General features: G+C 38.4%; 1 long non-coding RNA gene across 2 annotated transcripts in view; it reads left to right on the forward strand.

Moving 5' to 3' along the window:
* The window catches only part of LOC108583521, a 492012-nt gene that overhangs the window by 323538 nt on the left and 141590 nt on the right, over nucleotides 1-26884 (forward strand). The window contains exon 4 of one of the 2 annotated variants that reach the window (XR_004180356.1): nucleotides 5030-5198. The exons of the other annotated variant lie outside the window; for it this stretch is intronic. This is a non-coding gene — a long non-coding RNA (uncharacterized LOC108583521). The remainder of the gene's footprint in view (nucleotides 1-5029; nucleotides 5199-26884) is intronic. 2 annotated transcript variants of the gene reach the window in all.

The following is a 26884-nucleotide window of genomic DNA, read 5'->3' on the forward strand; positions in this document are numbered from 1 at the left end:
AGATTCCTTGAGAGTAGAGGCAAGTTTTTATCATTCTTGATATGGACTTCATAGGATCCAGAATAGCATTTGATACAAAGTGGAACACTAATAAATGTTGGTTTCATGAATAATTCCATATATTCTTGAGCGTGTCCAGAAGTGATCATCCTACCAGGTGCTAGAAGAAAGTCTCATCTCCAGAGATTCATGTGATTCAAGCTAGTTTAAAGTTAGTATTCATACAGGACATCGGCAGTCATTTAATTTCAAGCCCTGAAATCTTTAGATTTGAGGTAATTTATTTTCTAAAATACAATCCATTTCTAGAAAAATCATATCAAACTCAGAATGTCTGGCAATAGGCCAAGGTCATCTTATTCAGATTTGAATCTGTTACATTCTTGGAGAGACTGTTTTAGTCATTTTCACTATAATACTTGTCTCAAAACTTGTAGGATCGGAGGATGTGCAGTCTGAGGCCCAAGTGAGTCCATGAGCATCGGCCTGGTTTGTTCATTCATTTAGGGTATGATGCTGCCTCACTGATCAATTTCTTATGGTAGGAGGGTCTAATAACCTTCAGAGGCCACGGAGATGGAAATAAAGTATAAAATTGGAGAAAAAATCCAGTTGGCTGCACAGGGGAACCAGAGTTATCAGAAGGGACAGTTAGTTTAAATATGGAGAAGACTCTTATCAAGAGGCTGGGTCATGAATAGAGATAAGACATTTTATTTATTTTTATTTTTATTTACTATTGTAATTTATTTATTTATTTATTTATTTTGAGACGGAGTCTCGCTCTGTCGCCCAGGCTGGAGTGCAATGACTCAATCTCGGCTCACTGCAAGCTCCGCCTCCTGGGTTCACACGTTCTCTTGCCTCAGCCTCCCGAGTAGCTGGGACTACAGGCACCCGCCACTTCGCCCGGCTAATTTTTTTGTATTTTTAGTAGAGATGGGGTTTCACTGTGTTAGCCAGGATGGTATCGATCTCCTGACCTCGTGATCTGCCCGCCTCAGCCTCCCAAAGTGCTGGGATTACAGGCGTGAGCCACTGCGCCCAGCCGAGATAAGACATTTTAAATAGCAAACATAATTCAATTGTGTTAAATAATAGTAGGAATCATTGGCTCCACTCAGAGACTAATAACTGAAACATGTAGAAGTAGTGCAAGTTTCAGGGTAGTTTGATTAAGGCTCCAGCTCGTATCTCCAGTTTACTGGGCTCTTCCCTTGTTCTTGTGTTCTTTCCACATATATAATAAAATAGTTACAGTGGTTTCTGTTTCACTGCTACATATCACACCAGTCATAAAGACGGTGAGCATCTGGGCTCCCAAACACACAGAAAAGTCCTCAAAGTTCACTCATTGCGTCTGTTTAGATGACGAGGCTAACCCTAAACTTACTTTTTTGTGAAGAGGAAGTGTAGTGCTCTAATTGGCCTCACCTAGATCATGGGCTTCACATCAGAAAATATATATTTCTCCTCTACATTATGAAATCCTCTATAGAAATACGGGGTTATAGGTGGTGGTAGGGGGAATGGACAGGGAAAGGTGACCAATAGGCCTTACCAAAGGTATGGCGTCCTTCTGGATACTGAAGATATTTAATCTTTGTGGCAACTCAAGCAAACTAACCAAAATTTGCATAGTAAATATTTGTAGTTAGCCTCCAATTTGTTTGTTTACTTCTTATCAGCTTTTCAAATGTCTTCCAAAGGCATTAATACAATCTTTTATCTTGTTTATCATGTTCATTTTCTAGGCATACTGCCTTTTATGAATCAAATTAAACTTCGTTATGCGTCTAGTCTGTGCTCACATTCCAGATTTGTGTTGTCTCAATGAAGAAGACCTGGGTTAATTTGACACGCTAGATATAATATCCAAAGAACTAATACAGTATAAAATGTAAACTGCCATGCAAATAGTGGCAATAGCTAACTAATTTCCAAACATCAGTTTTCAGCGTAAATATTCCTTTTTCAGAGAGATGTTTGCTAACCATTCTATTTAGGAGAAATCTTCTATTCTTCACTTCGGTTCTTTCTTTATATGCTCATGCCCCTCATTAGTGCCTTCTCTAGATCACAAAGTAGGTACTTTGTCTCTTCCTTCTTTCCTTCCTTCCACCTTTTCCTAGAATGCAAGTTCCATCTGTCTTATCCATGGGCACATTTCTAGTAGTTCTCAGCACGGTGCTTACCTTATAGGCGACACTCATTAATATTTGTTAAGTGAGCCCGTTGAATTAGCTGTTCACACTTTATTATGGTGTGTCCTCTGTGGCCCATGGCTATGTAGGTAATGGACCAAGACTCAGTTGTATAGGAAATAATTGTGCAGCAGAGGAAGTCGAACCTGATGCATGGCGCTGGGCCCCACGAGTGTGCTGCTCTTTCTATTTTGTTGTAACCAACTGAAACAACCTCCGCCGACATTTGTAACTATGAGCATCTGAATAATGCAAGTAAGTTCTCCCGGGGGGGGGAAATCATATGCAAGAATGAAACGTATGATACACCTTGCCTAAACTGTTACCAGCATATGAAGAGAAATCATCTCGGAAATTGGAAGTTTGTATTTGAATATTAGACACCTGTTTAATTACGGAGTGAAATGTCAAGGAAAAAAATCACAATTACTTTATACTCGGAACATAGAAAATATAGCCAAGATTTGACAGCCTCACTCCATCTGATTTTTCTGTTCTGCCTTTCTCGCTCCTGTCACATTTTATTTCTCCATTTATCTGGAACAAATAAACGTGAAATTGCTTTCAACATTTTCCTGACCTTGTTCAGTAGATGAGTATTGAGGAAAAATGGGACTTAGGTTTTCTACGTGGAATGAGCTTATTGTAGCTCTTTGCGTTACGGCAGTTCCTTTGAAGAGAATGTGTCACTCTTTATTGAATGCAAATGAGCTTCATGAGTAATGTTCAAATCCAAAAAAAGATGAATGCCAGTGGAAGCAGCTAGTTTCTATCTATTCTTTTTTTTCCACATATTTTGAGATTTTTGGATAGTAGAAAATAAAAATGTTGTTTTGAAATATCTCTTTTTTCTTGTAATGGGAGAAGAAAGCTAAATTCCCTGTATGTAAGAATATAAATTTGATAGAAGTAATAATTTTAAATTGGGCAGTAAATGAGCCAGTGATGTGGTGTTGTAGTTATTCTGCCTGAACTTAATAAGACTATGAAATAAAAATATCCTCCACATAATAAACTAAGAGAATTAAAGAAAGAGTTTTCCCTATTAATTCTAACATGAGTCATACAAACTAGTTAGGGCTTGACTGTATAACTGCATTTACTAATGAAAAAGTGTCATAGCACAAATCCCTTTACCTTTACTCTGTCTTGTATCTTTAGAATTTAGTTTCAATAACATCATAATACTTTACTTATACTAATGAGGGATAGAATAAGCATGCAAAATTATATTTATACAATGGATTACAGTTTTTATCTCATTTTGTCCTCCTAGCCATTGGTAGCAGATATTATTCTTTTATTAGATTCCAAGACATTGAGAGGCAAGATGGTCAAAGACCAGCTCAAAATGACACTGGTGAATCAATGGCAGAGCTAAGGCATGAATCTAGGAGTTCTGAACATCTTGGAGTCTATTTTTTTCCCCTACTACCTAAAGTGCTGCTGTCCATTCATGGTAAAGTCAAATGAGTCAGAAACAGCCTGAGATGCCTGTCCTCATTGTCACACTCTGCCTGCCACGTAGATGCCTCCATTGTGGCTTTATGTTTTTATTCCAATTTGCCTTTCCTGCCTTCCATTTTCATTGTCTCGTATTCTCAAACATCATTCCCTGGCCATCTGGAAGATGTCCTCCAATGGCCATAGCAGAGCCCTCACTGCCAGCTGCTGCACACCTGTGTCCTTCCCTTCTGCACTTGACCACTACAAGTAACCTTTTCATGTTTGTCCTTGACATTATTTTGATTTTTGTATTCAAGAAGCAGTAAGTTATATCATAGCACACATAAGAAAGAGGCTTTTTTCTACTCCAAAAGGACTTGTTAGATAAAATACAAAATACTCAGGTAAATTTGAATTTCAGATAAAGAACAAAAAATGATTTTACTATAACAGATATTACACAGGTCATACGTATACTAAAATATATTCATTATCTGAAATTTGAATTTAACTGTGTGTCCTATGTTGTTATTATTATTAAATTTGGCCACTTGAACTTTAGGTAGTATGAGTCTTAACCAAGTCACCTGAGGCTTCATTTAGTAGTTTTAGTGTGGGGTGATTATACAGATAGAATTGGAATATGTGCAAAAATCCACAAGTGAATATACACAAGTAGCATTTTTCGTGTCAAAAAGATACTTGCTTCCACTCCAGTGACCAAGTCTTTCAGAATTCACCAAGATCACATGGAGAGGCAGAATGCTGCATGGCAGATGGAGCGTGAGCCTGCTTTCCATTATTAAACTGGGAAGAAAGGATGCTGTGGTAGTTGCAAATGTCTGCAATAAAATAAAACTATGCTCCAACATCTCAGTAGATTTCAGATGATGAAATTCACATCGTGCTGCATGTCAGCACAGCTTTCCTGTTAACATATTAATTTTGAAAATTATCGTGTGCTTAATATCAACATCTGACTTTAATAAATAAAATCCAAGCAGCATCCCTTGAGTTTCAGGCTACACTGTATTAATCTAGCGCATTCATGTGGCACCTTTCCTAGTGGGACCTTGGGGCAGATATTGTGGGCCATACAAGGCTGGGGTTGGTAATTGAGGAGTTTATAATTTAGATGGAACTCATAATAAAAAAATGTACAGAGTCTTTGTCAAGTAAGGTGTTGGTAAAATACCTGATTAGTTGTGTTTTCTGTATCCTGTTTCATTTTTTTGTAACTTCAGTTTTGTTTATATGAGCTCTCATGTCTGTCTTCCATAGCTGTAATGTTCATTCTAACATCTAAAACGTTTCTTATTTTCTATATAATGGTACTTGCTTCTCACTCTGATTCTTCATGTCTTTTACTGTCTTTCTAGCCATGATCATTATCTCTTGGGCAGCTTCCAATGTGTCTTTCATTGGTGTGATGATTATGATATTCCCTTCCACATATTCAACCATGAGAGTTTGGCATGAAATTGACGTATTTATTCATTTTATCAACTCTTACGCTCAACAGATATTTGTAACCCAGTAAAAACAAAGGTACCGTATTTTTGCTTATACTATATAAACAATCTTACGATTATTACCAGGAAGATCACTGACTTGTGTGTCTTTGAGGGCATTTGTAAATGTGAATTAACATCTTTTGTTCTAAAATGTAGGAATCTGTAATTTTACTTATTAATATTGGTGTGGTTTCCTTAATGGAATTTTTAACAGATTTTTAAAATCCACCTTTTACTTGGCAATTATACAACTAATTGCTATCAAACCCTGGATTTGGGAGGTATCTTAATAGAAATTTGAGTCCACAAATGACAAAGCTAGGGAAATCTATTCATTATTGATTCCATTGGGGATAGTCTGACTGTATTAACCAGGGTTCTCCCTAGAAACAGAATCAATAGGTATCTCATATATGACATATATTATGTAATTATATATTTTGTATAATACACATAACATTTTATTTATATGTAATATGTATTATATATAAAATATACACATATAAAACCTTATGTATATAAAATTCCTTTATTTTTCTATATAAAATAAGGAATCAGTTTTTAATAAGATTCTATTATGGAGGCTGGCAAGGCCCAGAATCTGCAGGTGGAATCAGCCAGCTGAGATCCAAGAGATACTATGCTTCAGTTCAAGTCCTAAGGCAAGAGAAAAGCCCATGTCCTAGGTCAAAGGACATTAGAAACATTTCTCTTTTATGTTGGGGAGGGTGAGTCCTTTTGTTCTATTCAAGTCTTCCACAGATTGGATGAGGTCCACCCACCTTAGAGAGGACAATCTGCTTTACTCAGTCTACTGATTCAAATATCAATCTCTTCCAACAACATCCTCAAAAAAACACCCAGAATAACATTTCAATATCTGGATACCCAGTGGCCCGGTTAAGTTGACACATAAATGAAATTGACCACCACAAGTACCGAAAATTCAGTTGAATAAATGGCTGCTGGGGCTCTTTTATCAGTTCTCTTCTGGGAGATTCCTTTTGCTGTGTGACTTCAGCTATGGTGTACTAGAAATATTCAGCTGAATTTTGTAGAATTATACTTTACACACGAAAAGCTAAAACCAAAGCAGACAATGATAGGCTGTGCCAAATTAATCAACTAAAATGCCAAGAGAATTGGCTTGTTTGTTTTTCTCATTTGTGGGTAGAGGAGGCAATAAATTAGATAATATTGAGATGAAATTATACATTTAGTCATCTTAATAATAGGCCCTAAATTGCCTTTAACCGGTACAGTCCATTGATGAATATGATGTAGTACTACAAATAACACAAGGAAGTTTTGTATTAATCATGTTGCATATTTTCTACATTTGATGATGTTTTGAATCATCATCAAGCTGCCATTTGATAAGAAGATGAGTATGCACAGAAGGAAGCCAGATGCTATTCATCAAGACAAAGGCAAGAATAGCTCCGAAAGTGTTGCAGAGATCTTTGAGATTACCACTCCCATCTCAGGCCCAGAGTTTCAGGGCCTTGAGAGCAGAACAGCTTCAAAGGAGAGACCCAGGGGTCCTGTGGGACCTTGGGGCTTGCTGCCTGTAGCTGCCCCTGGGCTCTGCTGCCTGCCTTCTGGCCCAGCATTCCTTAGCCAGCCCAGCTTTGGCTTAAGTGTGCCCAGGCAGCTTGGGCAACCACTCTAGAAGGCACAGGTGGTAAACCTTGGTGGTGTCCACATGTTGCCAACTAACTCTTCAGGTACTCAGAGTGCACCAGCTGTGGAGGCATGGCTATCTTCACCTAGATTTCAAAGAATGTCTCTGAGAGCTTCAGGGGCCCAGGCAGAGAACTGCCATGGGCATGGAGCTGCCACAGAGAGTCCCCACTAGGACACGGCCCAGAGGAGTCATGGGAGCTGGGGCAATGTTTAGTGAAGCCGTGGGAGTGGGGCCACTCCTGACCCCCAAGAACTGAAGAGGCACCAATGTGCAATTCCAACCTGGGAGAGCTGCAAGCATATGACGATAATGCATGAGATCTGCTGTAGGGGCTGCACCCAGCAAAGCCATAGAGATGGGGCCGCTCAGAGCCCTGGGGGCCAAACTCCTGCCCTAGGGTATCTAAAAAGCACAACATGGGGTTAAAGATTATTCTCAAACCTCCAGTTTTAATAATGTTTGCTGTGTTGGGTTTTAGACTTATTTGGGACCTGTTGCCCCTTTCTTCTTTCCTATTTCTTCTTTTTGAAATAAGAATGTCTATTCTATGCCTGGCCACCATTACATTTTGAAAGCAATAGCTTGTTGAATTCGTAGGTAGAGCATATGTCTCAGGACGAATCATACCTTGAATCTCACTCATATCCGATTTGGATGATATGTAGATGACACTCTGGACTTTTGACATTTGAGTTGGTGCTAGAACAAGTTAAGACTTTGGGGGTCATGGGGATGGAATCAATGTGTTTTGCTTATGAGAAGGCCATGAGTTTTGGGATGCTAGAGGCAGAATGCTGTGGTTTGAATGTGTGTGTCTACCTCAAATTCATAGGTTGGAACCTAAAACCCAAAGCCATAGTGTTAAGGGATGGAGTCTTTTAAAAGAGATTGAAGAGGGTACCTAAGTGCCTTTTGTCCTTTGCTTCCCCTCTTTCACCAAGTGAAGACACAGTGTGTGCCCCTTCTGCCACGTGGGGACCCAGCAAGAAGACACCATCTTGGAAGCAGAGAAAAAACCCTTACCAGCATCTGCAGGTTCCTTAATCTTGAACTCTGAAGCCTCTAGAACTGTGAGACATAGATTTCCATTATTTTATTTTATTTTATTTTATGAGACAAAGTATCACTCTGTCACTCAGGATGGAGTGCAGAAGTGCAATCTCAGCTCACTGCAACCTCTGCCACCCAGGTTCAAGCGATTCTCCTGCCTCAGCCTCCTGAGTAGCTGGGATTATAGGCACCTGCCACCACACCTGGCTAATTTTGTGTTTTTAGTAGAGACGAAGTTTTACCATCTGGGCCTGGCTGGTCTTGAACTCCTGACCTCGTGAGCCACCTGCTTCGGCCTCCAAAGTGCTGGGATTACAGGCATGAGCCACCGTGCCCAGCCAGTTTCCATTATTTATATATAAACTTGTCTCTGGTATTTTGTTATAGCAACAGGAATAGACAAAGACACAATAAATACGTACATACAAAAAGTATGTATTTATGGATGTGGATTTGTAGTGCCTGATTACATAAATTTCTCCAGTAATTTGAATCATGTAATATTCTTGCACTGATAAAATCCTCTTCCCCAGAATATCCAGAAAAATTAAAATACAGATCCATAATTCTTAAAATAAAGGTGTACAAATGCATTATATTACATAAAATAATACTTGAATAATGTATTTGAATATTAGCCTGGGATTCCCTGACCAACATTAGCCATCAAAATCTACTGATTTCACCCACAGATTCTGATGCCAAGTTCTTTTCTCATGCGGCTTAGGAAAACTGGAACATACTTCCGTAATTTACAACTTACATCTCACCAATTTTTCCAGATTTCCATTGAATGCATTTACTTCAGTCTTTTCCATCACTTTAAGTTTGTATCTTCACCTAGACAGATCATTCTTGTCACTCTTGAACCGTGCACAGGCTTTCTGTTTAGCCAGAAAAAATCTCATGGACTCTCAATATCTCCCTCTGTCTTCCTTCCTCCCATGTTCTCCTCCTTTTCTTTCCCTCACTGTCCCTTTTTTATTCTCTCTGTTCTTGGTCATCTTTTCACTTTCTTTCTTGTTTTCTTTGGATAACCTGCTAGAGAAAACAAATATGTCTCCCAGATTTGCAGACATTCTAGACTTTATTCCCTGGACCAAAGACTTTTTTTTCAGTTTTTTTCTGGTTCTTTCTTTCTTTTTTTTCACATTCATATACCCATACCCACAAGTACATATCACATAAACACTGTTCGTTTTCAATTAGTTGTATTTATTAAGAAAGCCAGGGGAGGCCAGGCACAGTGGCTCACGCCTGTGATCCCAGCACTTTGGGAGGCCGAGGCAGGCAGATCACGAGGACCAGCCTGGCCAACGAAAACCCCAACTCTACCAAAAATATAATAATAATTTAAAAAATAGCTGGATGTGGTAGTGTACGCCTGTAATCCCGTCTGCTTTGGAGGCTGAGGCAGGAGAATTGCTTGAACCTGGGAGGCAGACGTGGCAGTGAGCCGGGATGGCGCCACTGCACTCCAGCCTGGATGACACAGTGAGACTCCATCTCAAAAAACAAAACAACAACAACAACAAAAAAAAAAAGAAGGAAGGAAGGAGAGAGAGAGAAAGCAAGCAAGCAAGCCAGGGGAAGACATAGGAAGACAGAATTTGTGGGTCCTGAAATAAAAATTTGAGGGTCCTCCATACAAATATTTTTAAAACTACAAAATTAAACATAGAAAAGCAAATATTTATTTATGTAAAAGAAAATTCATATGAAATTGCAAATTTTGAAAACCTGCCTAATTCCACAAGCATAAAATTCAGAAAAATAACATGATTTGATCAAATGCCTAACTTATCTCTATATACTTTTTCTACATTTCTGGAGTGCGAGAATTTTATTGGCCACTTCATGTGACAATGATGATGTGGTACTATTTTTAGTAGAGAGAATATGCTGGGTGTGGTGGCTCACACCTATAATCACAGCACTTTGGGAGGCCAAGGCATGTGGATCACCTGAGGTCGGGAGTTTGAGACCAGTCTGGACAACATGGAAAAACCCCATCTCTACTGAAAATACAAAAATTAGCAGGGCCATGGAGGCAGGTGCCTGTAATCCCAGTTGCTTGGGAGGCTGAGGCAGAAGAATCGCTTGAACACAGGAGGAGGAGGTGCAGTGAGTAGAGATTGTGCCACTTCACTCCAGCCTGGGTGACAGAGACAGACTCCATCTCAAAAAACAAAAACAAAAACAAAGTAGAGAGAATAAAATGAGTCTTTAACATGGTTTATCAATTATATTTTCACTAGTGATAACTGAGTAAAGTTTCACCTTAACAACTCAATATTAGTGGTGGCATGTTAAGTTTTGGGATTGTTGTCAAATTTGGGAAACCATGTATCAAGTTTCTTTTATATATGAAGAGTAAGAGGTTTCAAGGCATTTCAAGTTTTTGTACAGAGAACACTGTCAAATACTCTTTGAATTCAGTCTACATTTCAAGTTTATCATTAATATCCTCATTATATAGATAAAAATTTTACGTTATTTTCTTCAGTCGGTACTGAAAATTAAAATTTCCACTGTGATGATATGATTCATTTCTCTCCATTAATTGGACTTGTGGAACAAGTCAAAAGCTTCTTCATTACTTTGGTTCACAATTTATCTCTTCTTTTAATGAATTACTGTTTTTGGCAAAACCTGAAATTTTTTTTGGGTTATAATTAGCTTCTTGCTATCAAACCATTTATTTTAATTTCATCACTCATCTTTGTTACCTTAATTTCACATTACATTTTTATCAAAATATTGTTTCTGTTCTTTAATAAATAAATGTAAGGATGGCAAAAGAAGGTACTTTAAACAGGAGTCTTTAATTTCTTTTTTAATTTTATTTTTATTTTTTTCTGAGATGGAGTCTCACTCTGTAGCCCAGGCTGGAGTGCAATGGCATGATCTCGGCTCACTGCAACCTCCACCTCCCAGGTCCCGGTTCAAGCAATTTTCCTCCCTCAGCCTCCCGAGGACTGGGATTATAAGCACACACCACTATGCCCAGCTAATTTTTGTATTTTTACTAGAGATGGGGTTTCACCATGTTGGCCAGGCTGGTCTTGAACTCCCGACCTCGTGATCCACCCGCCACGGCCTTACAAAGTGCTGAGATTACAGGCATGAGCCCCTGTGCCTGGCCTTTAATTTCTTTGGTCCGGGTGCAGTGGCTCACGCCTGTAATCCCAGCACTTTGGGAGGCCGAGACGGGTGGATCACAAGGTCGGGAGATCAAGACCATCCTGGCTAACCCGGTGAAACCCCATCTCTACTAAAAATACAAAAAATTAGCTGGGTGTGGTGGCAGCGCCTGTAGTCCCAGCTACTCGGGAGGCTGAGGCAGCAGAATGGCGTGAACCCAGGAGGCAGAGCTTGCAGTGAGCCAAGGTCATGCCACTGCACTCCAGCCTGGGCGACAGAGCGAGACCTCGGCCTCCCCAAAAAAAAAAAGAAAAGAAAAAAAGACGCTATCATTAATATCAATAACACAAGTTGAAATACCTAAATGTCTTTCTAAATTGTAGTTTATATGGTGTATTTTCTACTTTACTTAGGTGGATTTAAAAAATGCTTGTGACCATTTCAGCGCCACTTAATATGAGATAAGTGTAGCAGGGAAAGTGTGAGTGGAAAGAAACTGCAGTGGAAAGAAACTGCAGTATTAGTCAATTGCAGAAAGTTAGCTTACATTTGCAAACTTAACAAATACATGTGAGCGTGGAATGTAGTGCTAAGATCTTTCCCAGGGTGTTAGAAGGAGCCTTTAAAAACTTGTGGTCCTGAGTCTAAGCTTCATTAGTTTCACGAAAAAAATTTGCCTCTAGTGAGACATGGTATAAAATAACAATTTATACATGGCTAATTATGTAAAAGAAAAAAAATAATTCAGTTGTATTATTTCTTTATGTCTTAAAATGCTCCTGAGGAAAAAGAGGACACAAGTATCATTCCCATTTTAAAGTTTTAAAGGGTCTTTGGCACAGAGTGTGTTGGTAGAGACGTACACTAGCAGTAAAGAAAGTTGCTGACTGCTAGCACATCTTATGTACAAAAATTAACTCAAAATACATGAACAACTTAAAGACATAGGAGCTAAATCCATAAAAATCGTAGAAAAAGTCATAGGAGTAAATCTTCATGACTTTCTATTTGGAAACGAATAATTTGATATAATGCCAAAACATGAAAAACAAAAGAAAACGTAGATGAATTTGATTTTTACCAAAGTTTCAAACTTTTTTGCATACCAGGACGTTTTCAAGAAAGTAGAGGCATCCGACAGAGTAGGGGAGGGGGATATGTTTGCAAATCATATCTTATAAGGGCTTGATATCTGGAATATATGAAGACTGCTAAAACTAAACAACAAAAGGATAAACAAGCCAACTACAAAATAGGCAAAGGACTTAATAGAAATTTCTCGAAAGAAGATACACAAATGGCCAATAAGCACATGAGAAGCACTCATTAGTCATTAGGAAAATGGAAATCAAAACCACAATGAGATGCCATTTCCATTTCACACACACTCTGATGACTGTAATTTAAAAAACAAAAACAGAAATGTGAGAACTGTTGACAAGGATTTAGAGAAACTAGGAACTTCATATACTGCTGGTGAAAAAGCTAAACAGAATTACCCTAAGACCCAGCAATTCCACTCCTAAGTATCTAGCCGCAAGAATTGAAAACAGGACTTAAAGAGATAATTGTATACTAATGTTCATGGCAACATTAGACACAATAGTCAAAAGATGGAAAGAACCGTAATTCTATCAACAATTGAATGGATAAACAAATGTGGTATATCTATAAAATAGAATATTATTCACCCACATAAAGGAATAAAGTCCTGATATATGCACATGGACAAAACTTTAAAACAAGTGAAAATGAAAGGAGCCAGACAAAAGGATAAATATCGTATTCCACTTGTAAGACATATCTATAACAGGCAAATTCTGAGACTGAAAGTAGAATCAAAGTTTGCAGGGACTGTAAGGAGGGGAGAATGGGGAGTAATTAATTAAGGATGGCAGGATTTCTGCCTGGGGTAATGAAAATGGTTTGAAAATAGATAGTGGTGATGGTTACATAACATTGTGAATGTACTTAATGCCACTGAATTGTATACTTAAAAATAGTTTAAATGGCAAATTTTCTATTATATATATTTTCCCACATTAAAATATTTTAAAGAGAAAATTGCTTATTAGAAATACATTAACAGGCAAATAGCTCATATAAAAACGTACTAAAGTATCTTACTTTGTTTTTATCTTAAATTAGAACAAAATAAGAGTTTTCAGAAGACTAGATGTGATACATGGAGCTTGCAAAGGTTCTCTCTGGTGGCTTTAATCCTTTTGAAATCTATGGTTGGTACTTGACCATGGCCTGGGACTTCCTTTATTTCACATTCAGCTATTTTCGTAGAACACCATATTCTTTTTGCTGCATCAGTCATAATGATTTCAGAGATGCAAATCAGATGCAAAATTTTAAATATCCTTAATTTTTCAAACCAAATTATTGCCATTTGTAGAAAATTATTTGAGTTTTTGTCTCAGAATCCACATCTGGTACTGTAATTGATGATTCACTCTAGTTTCTTTATAAAAATTGCAAACAAATCAGGAAATATCCTTCCTTATTTTCCTTTCAGATCGATATGCATTGTCAGAGTTAAACTTTGTATATTTGTATATATTTATATACTTGTGATATTTACAAAATAAGGCAGCCAAACTTAATTCATATGGGCATATCCAAACAACCACTCATTGCTTTGACTATTATATAGTTATATATGGTAATAATCACTAAATTTATTATTTTATATATCTTGAAATAAATATTTTATATTTTTATGAATTTTTAATATTTTTTCTATTTGTTATGTGGTAAGACTCTATACATGTATATCCTCAATAGAAAGTCTTTTTCTCAGTTCTCTAGGCTGTGTTAGGTAAACCCATGAAAACCTACACATGTTTAAACTTTTCTATTTATGGAGTTTTGGGGTTTGTTTATTCCCTTTCCATTAAAATTATGTGGTAATTGAAGTCAAGGGTGCTATGTCTGTTATTTATCTTTAAATATCTAGTGAAATCCTAGCATTAAATAGAAAACACAGGGGATAGTTCAATATGGCTGACTAGAAGCAAATAGTGTGGGCCACTCTCATGGAGAGGAAACAAAGCTGCCATTAAGTAGTAACTCTTAAAGTGGATGGTCTGGAGACCATGTTGAGATTCACCAAGGAATCGGGATCCACAGAGAATAGAAAGGAGTGAAGCTGGCAGCCACCCCTCTGAGAATGGCATTAAGAATCTTTCTCAAATGCAGAACAGGCAAGTGAGAGTCCCCAGGGGATCTACACTTCCCCACACGGGTCTTCACAATCCTGGACATGGGAGATCCCTCCGACAACCCTGGGCCTCTAGACTGGCACAGAGAGCCTCCTGAAGTTTTTGCAGAGGCACTGCTCTTTCCCATGTGGAGCCTCACAGGCCCTGGATCCCTGAGCAGCCCAGCGCCAGCTGCCATATTCTCACTAGAGACTGTAGTCATGGTGCCTTATTCCTCGTTGCTAGGCAAGGCTCAGCTCAAGCTTCCAACACAGGGACCAGCTCTGCTTAATCTCTGACGGTGGGCACAGCTCTGTGCTCCCTCAGGAACTACCTGGGTGGAAGACCATGTGATGGCCCCACTTCTGCTGCTCCAAGCCAGTTTGGGCTTCCAGCCTAGCAATTCACTGCATTAGTCCATAGCTGCAATATTGTAAAGTAATACCTGAGCTTGAGTCATTTATAAAGAAAAGAGCTTTAGATTCACAGCTGAATTCTACCAGACATACAAAAAAGAGCTGGTACCAATTCTATTGAATCTATTCCAAAACATTGAGGAGGAGGGACTTCTTTCTAACTCATTCTACAGAGCCAGCATCACTCTGACACCAAAATCTGCCAGAGACAACAAACATAGAAAACTACAGGCCAATATCCTTGATGAACAGAGATGCAAAAATTCTCAACAAAATACTAGCAAAACAAATGCAGCAGCATATCAAAAAGGTAATTCACCACAGTCAAGTACGCTTTATTCCTGGGATGCATGGTTGGGTCAACATACGTAAATTAATAAATGTGGGCTGGGCACAGTGGCTCACGCCTGTAATCCCATCACTTTTTTTAGGCAGGTGGATCACATAAGGTCAGAAATTTGAGACCAGCTGGCCAATATGGTGAAACCCTGTCTCTACTAAAAATACAAAAATTGGCTGGGTGTGGTGGCAGATGCCTGTAATCCCAGCTACTCGGGAGGCTGAGGCAGGAGAATTTCTTGAACCTGGGAGGCAGAGGTTGCAGTGAGCTGAGATCGTGCCACTACATTCCAGCCTGGGCAACAAAAGCGAAAATCCATCTCAAAAAAAAAAAAAAAAGTGATTCACCACATAAACAGAATTAAAAACACAAATCATATGATCATCTCAATAGCTGCAGAAAATGCTTTTCATAAAATGCAACATCCTTTTATGATTAAAAAAAAAAAAAACCCTCGACAAACTAGGTATAGAAAGAACACACCTCAAAATAATAACAAACTCATAGCCAACATTATACTGAATGGGCAAAAGCTGGAAGCATTCCCCTTACTAACAGGAACAAGACAATGATGCCCCCTCTTACCACTCTTACCACTTCTGTTCAACATAGCACTGGAATTCCTAGCCAGAGTCAAATTGCTATTTAAATAATAATACACTTTAACATATATTTCTTTTTCTTTCTTTTTTTTTTTTTTTTTTGAGACGGAATCTTGCTTTGTCGCCCAGGCTGGAGTGCAGTGGCATGATCTCGGCTTACTGCAAGCTCCGCCTCCCAGGTTCACGCCATTCTCCTGCCTCAGCCTCCCGAGTAGCTGGGACTACAGGTGCCCGCCACCGTGCCTGGCTAATTTTTTGTACTTTTAGTAGAGACAGGGTTTCACCATTCACAGGATGGTCTCGATCTCCTGACCTCGTGATCCACCCACCTCGGCCTCCCAAAGTGCTGGGATTACAGGCGTGAGCCACCGCGCCCGGCTGCTTTAACATATATGCTGGGACCATCATAAGTGTTATTTATATTACTCCCATAATGTCCAGCTGTTGGAAGCTTTGCTGAAGGAACAGGCTTTGTTGAGTTCGTCTGGGTTCTGCTCAGCTAGAGTGATCTTCAGGTGGCAGGTGATGTGTTTATATGATCACAATTCTCTTTTTGCCAACTTGCAGAGAAGGCTTATATGCCTGTGGGGAGTTGTGTTGGGGGCCTGAAGATCACCCCCAGGTTTGGTGATTCACTAGAAAAAGTCACAGTGTGATGTATTTCTAGCTCTGTCCTCAAAGGAGAAAGGCTGTAAATATGATCTATTAAAACTCAAGTTCTGACTGACATAAGTTTCAGTGAATGAGGTCACTGTGCCTGGAAAGTCACAGAACCACACTCTACTACTACTAACACTATTACTACTGCCACCAGTATCACTACTGTTAATACCGCTGCTACTACTACCAAATACTTGCATAGTGCTCACTACATGTTCATCACTGTTCTAGACCTTTTACAAATGTTAAGTCCTTTAGTTGTTACAAAGTTAATGTAGGTGTAATTTTTAGGTAGGTATGAGGTAGGTATGCTTTTTATCTCCATTTTGCAGTTGGGGAAACCAAGGAAAAAGTGCCAGTAACTTACTTGCTGAAGGTCACATAATATGTTGCTTAATCTGCCTTTAGAATCCACGTGGCTAACCACATGGATATCCTGTCTGTCTTCAATCCATGTGTCAGGATTACTAACCCCTCCCATGTTGTCCTTGAGTCTAGTCAGGCCTGGATGCATCCATACCAAGGAGGCAGCATGCTCCCCTTAGACCTATGATGTGTTCTCAATGCACGTAAGGCTGTCTACTGTATTCTCGGGCATGTCACAGCAGTAAACGCATGGGTCACTTGGTGTTTACAGTGCTGCTGTTCTTCCTGCATAGCTTTGTACAATGCTGAGGGGAGAAGAGGGAACTGGTAGGAGAGGGAAACATTTCTAGATCTACTGGTCGTATCACAACATGGAAAGGCATGCTTGCATGCACACACACAGAACTTGATTCCTAACAAGTGCTTCTTCATGTGTGTGTTTAAGGCTGTTTCCTACACAACCAGAGTCCCCAAAAGGCTTAATATATTTACAGTCTATTTTCATGCAATGCCAGGATACCTACATTAAATTTGAAAATATTTAGACTAAAAAAATGGGAAAAATCATACACATAATAACCCATGTGTTCCACTTTCACATTTCAGAATAACAAATGTAAATAACAATATGACAGAAAAAATGATTTTTATTCTTTGTTTCTTATTTTAAAATGTTTCTACCTTTGAAAGAGATTTACTCCAGGTTTCTTTCATATTTCTGCATTCCCTAAAAACAGTATTTTCTTCTGTGACATCTTAATTTGACTCTTACAATAGAAATAGCCATTACCTTTGCAGCTTACCAATTTTCAGTAGTTATGCCTTGAGTGACAGAATAAGTAACATTGTTTATGAAATGAAAAACTCTCATAAAAATATGGTATGTTTCAGCAACTGTACTTGTGACTGTTACTAAACAAGATAATGCCTATACTTCTCTCTCTCTTTAAAAATAATATTTTAGAATGAATTGGAAGAGAGAAATTTTCTATATGATGAAAACTCCTCAGAGCATTACAGAAAATTACCATCCCATCAATGTGTGATCATCTTGTCATATTCATAGTCTCAATAGCACTATTTATAGCAGGCTGAGAACAAAACTGCCTGTTTTCTCCTTAGAGTAAAAACTTGTCATTTCAAAATGTAAGAGAGTTGAGAATCTTTGTTTACCTGTGAAGCTTATTGATTAATTCTCTCTCATGTCAGTAGAACTCTGGGCCACCTAGGAGACCTGTCAGTTACTGGGTCCTCTGAAGGTGCTCTATGTCCATGAAAGAAACTGAGAATAACAAGGTCTTCCAACTTCCCAACCATCCATACAGAGAGAGAACACCAACACTGTCTATAACAGAATCATTTAAATTAGGGTGGGTCACTTTCAATGGGTGCGTTTCAGTTTAACCTAAAAGCATTGTCGATGCGGAAAACCATTTTTATTGGTGCTAATCATTGTATGCTATTTTCTTTTCTTGTTTTTTTTTTCTTTTGAGACGGAGTCTCTCTCTGTCGTGCAGGCTGGAGTGCAGTGGAAGGATCTCAGCTTACTGCAACCTCTGCCTCCTGGGTTCAAGCGATTCTCCTGCCTCAGCCTACTGAGTAGCTGGGATTGCAGGCACCTGCCACCATGCCTGGCTAGTTTTTGTGTTTTCAGTAGAGATGGGGTTTCACCATGTTGGCAGGCTCATCTCGAATTCCTGACCTCAGGTGACCTCGGCCTCCCAAAGTCCTGGGATTACAGGTGTGAGCCACCGCACGTGGATGTATGCCGTGTTGTTGATCTAGCTGAGTAGCACACAGGTGGAACACCTGGTAACTCTCTTCACTGTTGCCAAGTTCCCTTACTACTAGCTGTGGCCACAGGAGGAGGAAAGGCTCCTGACTGAAGAAAAAGGTGTAGCCTCCTGAATTATGCACCCTCTTGTCTGCGAGAGCTGTAAATGGCTGCTCTGTGGATCTTGATAATGGCAGTACTGGGTAATAGTGGCTCAACAGTGGGGTTCCTGAGCTGGGAGATGAGGCTCAGGGATATTCGGCACTCTGTTCTCTGTTGGTGTGTGGCCATGTGGCCTGGTGCTCACGGTTTGCTGATGGCATCAAATTATAGTTTGCAGTTTCCTTGATGAATATGGGTATGAACTGAATGTATTTTGATTATGATACTGGAAATTAGAATACTTTTGGAATGAGTCACGCATCCCTACACCTTCCTTGTTTTATTTAGAATTATGCTCCAATTTTACCACTTGACTGTTTAAATGATTTTTAAACAAAAGAGGATAAAAGCTGAACACAGTATAGGAAAAAGGTATGTGCTTTAGCCACAGACAACCTGGGTTTATTCATGTTAATTTATTGATTAAGCAAATATTTATGGTAATCCTAATGTTTGCAAACATTATTTTAGGCAAAAATAAAGTTTTGTTCTCATGATTTCAAAAATTCACTTCATCTTTATGAGCCATAATTCTCACATAAATATGGTATTATAATACATACCAGCTAGACATTATGAGAATAATACATATATGAGATACACCTATTGGTCCCAGCATATAATAGGTAACAAAAATGTAAGTTAAAGATTATTATTATTTAAATAGTCCTAACCATGTACTATTGCGATTATTATTTCTAGTGTATTCGTAGTGACATAAAGGGAGAGAAAAGTAAAAATCTTGAACTATTTGTATTAAAATGGTATAAATAACTTGTATTTATTTGTCTGATTAAACAAAGCTGGCACAAATTTAGAAAAACTCATTTAGGCATTATTTAGTACCACTTTAGAAGGAGGCTTTTTGTATTTCAACAATCAAAACATCACATTGTACCCCACAAAGATATACAACTATGATTTGTCAATTAGAAATAAAAATCAAAAAATATTTTTGACCCTTGTGTGAATAAACTTCTAACCCTATGGAAAGCAATAGATGACAATTTTTCTGAGACTTTATTTTTAAGAGTTTGAAAATGAAAGGTAAAGTGTTACAATTTGTTTCTTAGATGGGGGTTGGTTTTCATCCCACAGGGTAGGGGATGTTATAGTAAGTATGTTAAAAAGTACTGGGTGCCTTCATAAACTTTTGCAAAATTCTTCTGTTGGCATTGGTATTTAGTTATAACAGTTTGTCAGATATCAGGTGATTTCAATAACTTTCTAAAGTCCTGATTGTGCTGATTTCTACATTTGGGTTGGAACATATTGATATTCAGTCAAAGTTCTTCTTTGGGTATTAACAGAGTCTGAGTAACTACAGGAAACTGACAGATTAGATTCCAGACTCAGAGACATGGTAAAAATTCATAGGTTGTTCAAATGCATCCAGTTTTATTAAAATTATAGATCTTCTGCTAGTCGCAATAGACATGATCTTAGGGCCACGTTTTATTTATTCTTGTTTAACTCACTGCAGAGAGAAAAATGGATGTAGCAAATTATTTCCTCAAGATTGAAGTGAAAGCATGTCTCTTGCTAAGGGAAGTTCTGTGGTTACACAAGAAATTGAGTCTGAACTGAGCTGTTTTTACAGCAGGAAAATAGTGTGAATTCAGTAGAAATACGGTGGCAAGTGTGGGTGAGCAGCCAGGGCTGGGGTAAGGGCGTTGTAGTGGAACAAGAGAGGTGACTTAGATTGGTGCCAGTGCTGAAGCTTTCTCATGTAGCAGTTTTCAAATGTTCCTAGAGGGCATGTTTATGGGCAAGCTGAACTCATTTAATGGGCAACTCTGAAGGATTATGTTGGAAATAAGGCTCAGAATCACAAACAAAATGAGCACTAAACAAAGGATTTCTCAGCAAGGCAAATTTACTTCTGTAGAAGGGTGTTACTCGCAAGCCTGGTTGCCACTAGAACACACAGAATAAAGGAGGGAAGGGGTTTTTAATTCCTAACTCAGCTTGTCCCTGCCACTGTGTCCTGCCTCCGCTGGCTGGAGTTGGACCACACAATCTAACTCGACTGGCTAACTTGAAACGTGCAGGAATGTGGTTACACTGGCAGGAAGGGCAGTTTCAGTGGGAGGGGTGATTTACCGAGTGGGTAGCAGATGTGGACTATGTAGATAAGGACCAGCAGGAAAACTGTTTACTGTGAAACTAAGACAGGGAGGCACAAAGGATGAGGAAGTTAGTTTGACCTTGGAAGTAGGGAAAAAAGAACAAGGACGCTGAACAAGCTAAACCTTTGAAGAGGAAATTCTTTTGTATCTGACAGATTACAAGTTAAAACTTTTTCTATCTTAGGAAGTCCTTCAGTATCGAGCACCAGGTTGCCTTAAGAACTTGACATTGAGAACTTGACAATTTATGCCTGCAGGTTTGGCATCCTTGGGATTCTTACAGGTCTACCCTATCTGCTTCTGGAGATCTCCACTTCCTCTTGGTTGCGTTGGGTCCTCATTGGAAGTCCTATTCCATTCTGTTGTTTTTCCCATCCTCATTTCAGTGGCAGTGTAAATTTGGGAGAACAGAATTATCATCTCACATCTGCCACCAAGTGCTATTAGCTGTAGAATGTCATGTGCGTCCATGTGAAGAGACCACCAAGCAGGCTTTGTATGAGCAATAAAGCTTTTTAATCACCTGGGTGCAGGTGGGCTGAGTCCAAAAAGAGAGTCAGGGAAGCATGGTGGGATTATCATTAGTTCTTATAGGTTTGGGATAGGCGGTGGAGTTAGGAGCAATTTTTTGTGGGCAGAGGGTGGATCTTACAAAGTACATTCTCAAGGGTGGGGAAAATATTACAAAGTACCTTTTTAAGGGTGGGGGAGGATATTACCAAGTACCTTCTCAAGGGTGGAGGGAGGTGTATCATACAAAGTACATTCACAAGGGCGGGGGAATATCACAAAGTACATTATCGCAAGGGTGGGGAGGGTGTATTGTAACAAAGTCAATTGATCAGTTAGGGTAGGGCAGGAATAAATCACAATGGTGGAATGTCATCAGTTAAGTCAGGAATCGGCTATTTTCACTTCTTTTGTGGATCTTCAGTTGCTTCAGGCCATCTGGATGTATACGTGCAGGTCACAGGGGATGTGATGGCTTAACTTGGGCTCAGATGCCTGACATAGAAAAGTCACTTGATCTGGGCATGAATGGCCTCAACATTGGGAAAGGTTGCACTGGACAATCTCTTGGATATTTTTACACAGCAGAGCGGGGGAAAAAACATATCCTAATGTTGCATTCTTATTGTATATCCAAAGCATTGATGCATGTAAAGTCATTTAGGTGCTGATTGCTTTTCCTTATACCATTTGTAATTATGAAGAGGATTCTGAGAAGTTGTATACTACTGTTGCAAAGTTTCCACTCTATGCCAATCAGCTGTAAAGTATCAGATAATTTTACAGTATTATTTAAAACCAGGGAATGGATTCAGATTTTGTGAAAACTGAAGTGGACAAAAATTTGATAATACAAAATGACAAACACTGAATTATGAATAAAGTTAAAAACTTATGTAAAATGAGAACAGAAATAATATATTACCAGTACTAAATAGATGGCAATTATCAAAACATCAAAAAATCCAAAATAGGCTGGGTGCGGTGGCTCACGCCTGTAATCCCAGCACTTTGGGAGGCCGAGGCAGGCGGATCATGAGGTCAGGAGATTGAGACCATTCTGCCTAACACAGTGAAACCCTGTCTTTACTAAAAACACAAAAAAATTAGCTGGGCGTGGTGGTGGGTGCCTGTAGTCCCAGCTACTTGGGAGGCTGTAACAGGAGAATGGGATGAACCCAGGAGGCAGAGGTTGCAGTGAGCCGATATTGCACCACTGCACTCCAGCCTGGGTGACACAGCAAGACTCTGTCTCAAAAAAAAAAAAAAAAAAAAAATCCAAAAGAATACATAATTTAAGTGCTAAAGCACCATTTTCCTTCCATGCTGAAGCTGCACACATTTGACTGCTTCTTTATATGATAGCAATTTTATAATATTAGTTGAAATAAAGGAATTTATTTTAAAAGGGAGAATACAGAGATTCTTTTAGGACGATGGATTATCTTTTAAAAATTATTAATAATTTAGATAATATTTCATTTAGCTTTACAGCTCATTATTGGCAATCATTGTAATTTTTAGAATTGTTTTAAAATTTGGTAAGAAATGTTCTCTAGCCTGGGCACGGTGGCTCACACCTGTAATCCCAGCACTTTGGGAGGCTGAGGTGGGCAGATCACCTGAAGTAGGGAGTTCAAGACCAGCCTGACCAACATGAAGAAACCCTGTCTCCACTAAAAATACAAAATTAGCCAGGCATAGTGGTGCATGCCTGTCATCCCAGCTACTTGGGAGGCTGAGGCAGGAGAATCGCTTGAACCTAGGAGGCAGAGGTTGCAGTGAGCCGAGATTGCACCATTGCACTCTAGCCTGGGCAATAAGAGTGAAACTCCATCTGAAAAAAAAAAGCGTTTTCTATTTGTTTTTATACAGCATAATCTTAAACTGTATGATTACAGGATTTCAAAATTCTTTCCTCCCAATCCTTGCCCCATTGTCACACACTTCACTTTTACACATGCTGTTAGCAAATAATCTTTTTTTGATCTTCTTGATTCAGTCAATTATCTTTTAGAACAATTACAATTTTTAAAAGATACTTTTTTTTTTTTTTTTTTGAGACGGAGTCTCGCTTTGTTCCCCAGGCTGGAGTGCAGTGGCGTAATCTCTGCTCACTGCAAGCTCTGCCTCCCAGGTTCACGCCATTCTCCTGCCTCAGCCTCCCGAGTAGCTGGGACTACAGGTGCCCACCACCATGCCCGGCTAAGTTTTTGTATTTTCAGTACAGACGGGGTTTCACTGTGTTAGCCAGGATGGTCTCGATCTCCTGACCTCGTGATCCACCCATCTCAGCCTCCCAAAGTGCTGGGATTATAGGCGTGAGCCACCGTGCCCAGCCCAAAAAGATATTATACTTTTATTCATTCCTTTGGTGAACATTCTTCATTTCTTTTTGTAGATCCAAGTTTCTGACCTACATCATCTTCCATCTATTTAAAAAAACTTCTTTTAACTTCTCATAAGAGTAGGTCTCCTGGCATTGAATTATCTGTTTTTGTCTTTGAAAAAGTCTGTTTCTGGCCGGGCATGGTGGGTCATGCCTGGAATCCCAGCATTTTGGGAGGCTAAGCCCAGAGGATTGCTTGAGACCAGGCATTCAAGACCACCCTGGGCAGCATAACAAGACCGTCATCTCTAAAAAAAATAAAAAATTAGCCAGGCACAGTGGTGAGCACCTGTAGTACTAGCTACTTGGGAGGCTGAGAATGGAGCATCAATTGAACCCAGGAGTTTCAGGCTGCAATGAATTGTGATTGCACCACTGCACTCCAGCCTGGATGACAGAGCAAGACTCTCTAATTTTAAATAAGTGTATTTCTGCTCCATATTTAAAGAATATTTTCAATGGGTATGTAATGCTGGGTTAACATTTTATTTCTCTTTCATTAGTTTAAAGTATCTTGCCCTCTTAATTGTATGATATCTGATTAACAAGTCTGCTGCAATTTGTATCCTCGATCTGTAGTTAATACATTTTCCCCCTCAGATTGCTTTAAATATTTTTTTCTTTGTATTTGATTTTCAGCACTTTGAATATAATATGCCAAGGTGAGACTTTTGTTGAGGGCATTTATCCTGTGTGGTGTTTTCTGTACTACTTGAATCTTTGGTTTTGTGTCTATCACCAGTTTTGAAGAATATTCAGCCATAATTTCTTCAAGTGTATATCCTTCCCTATTCTCTTTTTATTTCCTTCTGGGATTCCAATTACACGTATGTTAGACCCTTTGATGTTTACTTACAGCTTTTGGGTGCTCTGGTTCTCTTTCCCTGCCCCTCTAATTTCTTTTCCTCACTTCATTTCAGTTTGGTAAGTTCTGTTAACTTGTCTTTAAGCTCAGCGATTTCTCGGTTTTATTGAATCATCTGATGAGCATGTGGAAGTCATTATTCATCTCTTTCACCGTTTTTTTATTTCTAGCATTTCAATTTGATATTTTTCTTACAGTTTTCATCTCTTTGATGAAATTATTTGGTTGATCTTATACGTTGCTTACTTTTTCCATTAGTAAACTTAACATATTAAAATTATAGATTTTTTTAAGTCTCTGTTTGATAGTTCCAACACATGTCATACCTGAGTCTGGAGTTTTGTCTCTTTACATTGTGCTTTTTTTTCTTGTCTTTATGTGTGCTTCATAGTTTTTTATTGCGAGAGACATGCTGTATAGGACAATAGATACTGAGGCAAATATTTTTTATGCTTAAAGATGAAAAAGCTTTTTTTTTCTGCTAGGTCTTTATTATGGGAAAAGTGGTTATTTGTAAAACAAGTAAACACAACTACTTTATATTCTGTGAAATCTTAATTTCTTCTAAGTTTCTCAATATATTCTCAGTCTGAAAACATATCTAATATAAACAATGTTTTTCTTGGCGAACACAGTATATAAACTGTAGCATATATACTACTTTTGTATTGGAATATAAGAGACAGGATTCTGAAGAGTATAAAAAGTATTATTTTTAAGTATAAATATAAAAGTATGAAAAGTATTTTTTTTAAAAAGAATGTGTGTTTGACCATGGGCTGAGAGTGGAACAGGACAGAGTTACTGCTTAAAAGAGTACAGAGTTTCCTTTTGGAATGATGAAAAAGATCGCTTCTTGGTCTTTTGGCTAGAATCGAGTGTGGAATGATGAAAAACTTCTGGAAATGCATACTGGTAATGGTTGCACAACCTGTAAATGTACTTAATGTCACCAAATTGTATGTTTAAAGTAGTTAAAAGGGCAAATTTTGTGTTATGTTTATTTTACCACAATAAAAATATTTTTAAAATAAAAAGTATGTTTAAGAAGCATCAATTTTGTGCCTCTTGTATTATGCACCTAGATTCTTTGTAGAGATTATTTTTATCATGATTTTAAAAAGTACAAGCAGTACTTTATTAAGTACAGGAGAACAAAGTCATTACTCATAATACTAGGCCTTACCAACTGATCACAACACTTAGTGAAGTAAAACTGAGGTTGTTGGTTATTTTGTAGATGTTCTATTGACTTTACAAACACCTTCATATTCCATCTGTTTTAGATTTCTGCTTAGGAGTGTTCTGATTCTCATAATTGTCTATTTCTTCTGTTGGTATTTTAAGCATCTGTTTTTAAAAATTATTTTTCATGGTTCTTTTTAAAATTTCCATGATTTTGACCGTTATGGTATTTAGTCTCTACTATGCTGTAAGAATTTTGGAAAATTTGAAGGTTTGGACAATTTTCTTTATTTCAGATTCTTGGCTTCCACAACAATACTTTCTTCCTATGATGTTTGACTATTTGGATTGATTAGTAACTCTGGAAAAATATAAACATAACCTGAAAATAAACATATCCATGAGTAATATAAATATTTTTCACAATTGCTGTTTTTTTTAATTGAGCTATGTAGTTATAAAAATTGTTCTTATGCCATGTACATTGACCCTTTAGTATGTGTTGATTGGTAGATAGAGGGGGATAGATAGGAGGATAGGTACAGACGTGTTTTTCAGACTGTTCTGCCGCATTGATTTAATGTTGCATGCCATTTCATCTGAACCCTCAGACTTTTCCAGGTCAAGATGTGTCAGATACTCTAAGATGGAATTTAATATGTTGCCGTGCATAAAAACGGTAACTTCCTCCATAGATATACTTTCTTTTTTTTTTTTTTTTTTTTTTTTTTTTGAGACAGAGTCTTGCTGTGTCGCTTACGCTGGAGTGCAGTGGCGTGATCTCGGCTCACTATAACCTCCGTTTCCCAGATTCAAGCAATTCTCCTACCTCAACCCCCTGAGTAGCTGGGATTACAGGGATGCACTACCACACCCGGCTAATTTTTGTGTATTATTAGTGGAGAAACAGGGGTTCACCATGTTGATCAGGCTGGTCTCAAACTCCTGACCTTGTGATCCACCCGCCTTGGCCTCCCAAAGTGCTGGAATTACAGGCATGAGCCACCATGCCCGGCCCATAGATATACTTTCTAATTGTAATATGGTGAAGTGGTTTGTGTCCTGTAAGGAAAAACATTTTGTTCAAGTCTATTTTTCATTATTCTAGTCTAAAAAAATATATGGTACACTTATGGTCATATATGTTATATCCCCAATTTATTCTTGTTTTAATAATTTTTCACAGGCCATGTGCGTTTCAAATCTTGTTTCTCCTCCATCAGCAAATACTA

Source organism: Papio anubis, chromosome 1 (genome assembly GCF_008728515.1).
Source record: "Papio anubis isolate 15944 chromosome 1, Panubis1.0, whole genome shotgun sequence".
NCBI lineage: Eukaryota > Metazoa > Chordata > Mammalia > Primates > Cercopithecidae > Papio > Papio anubis.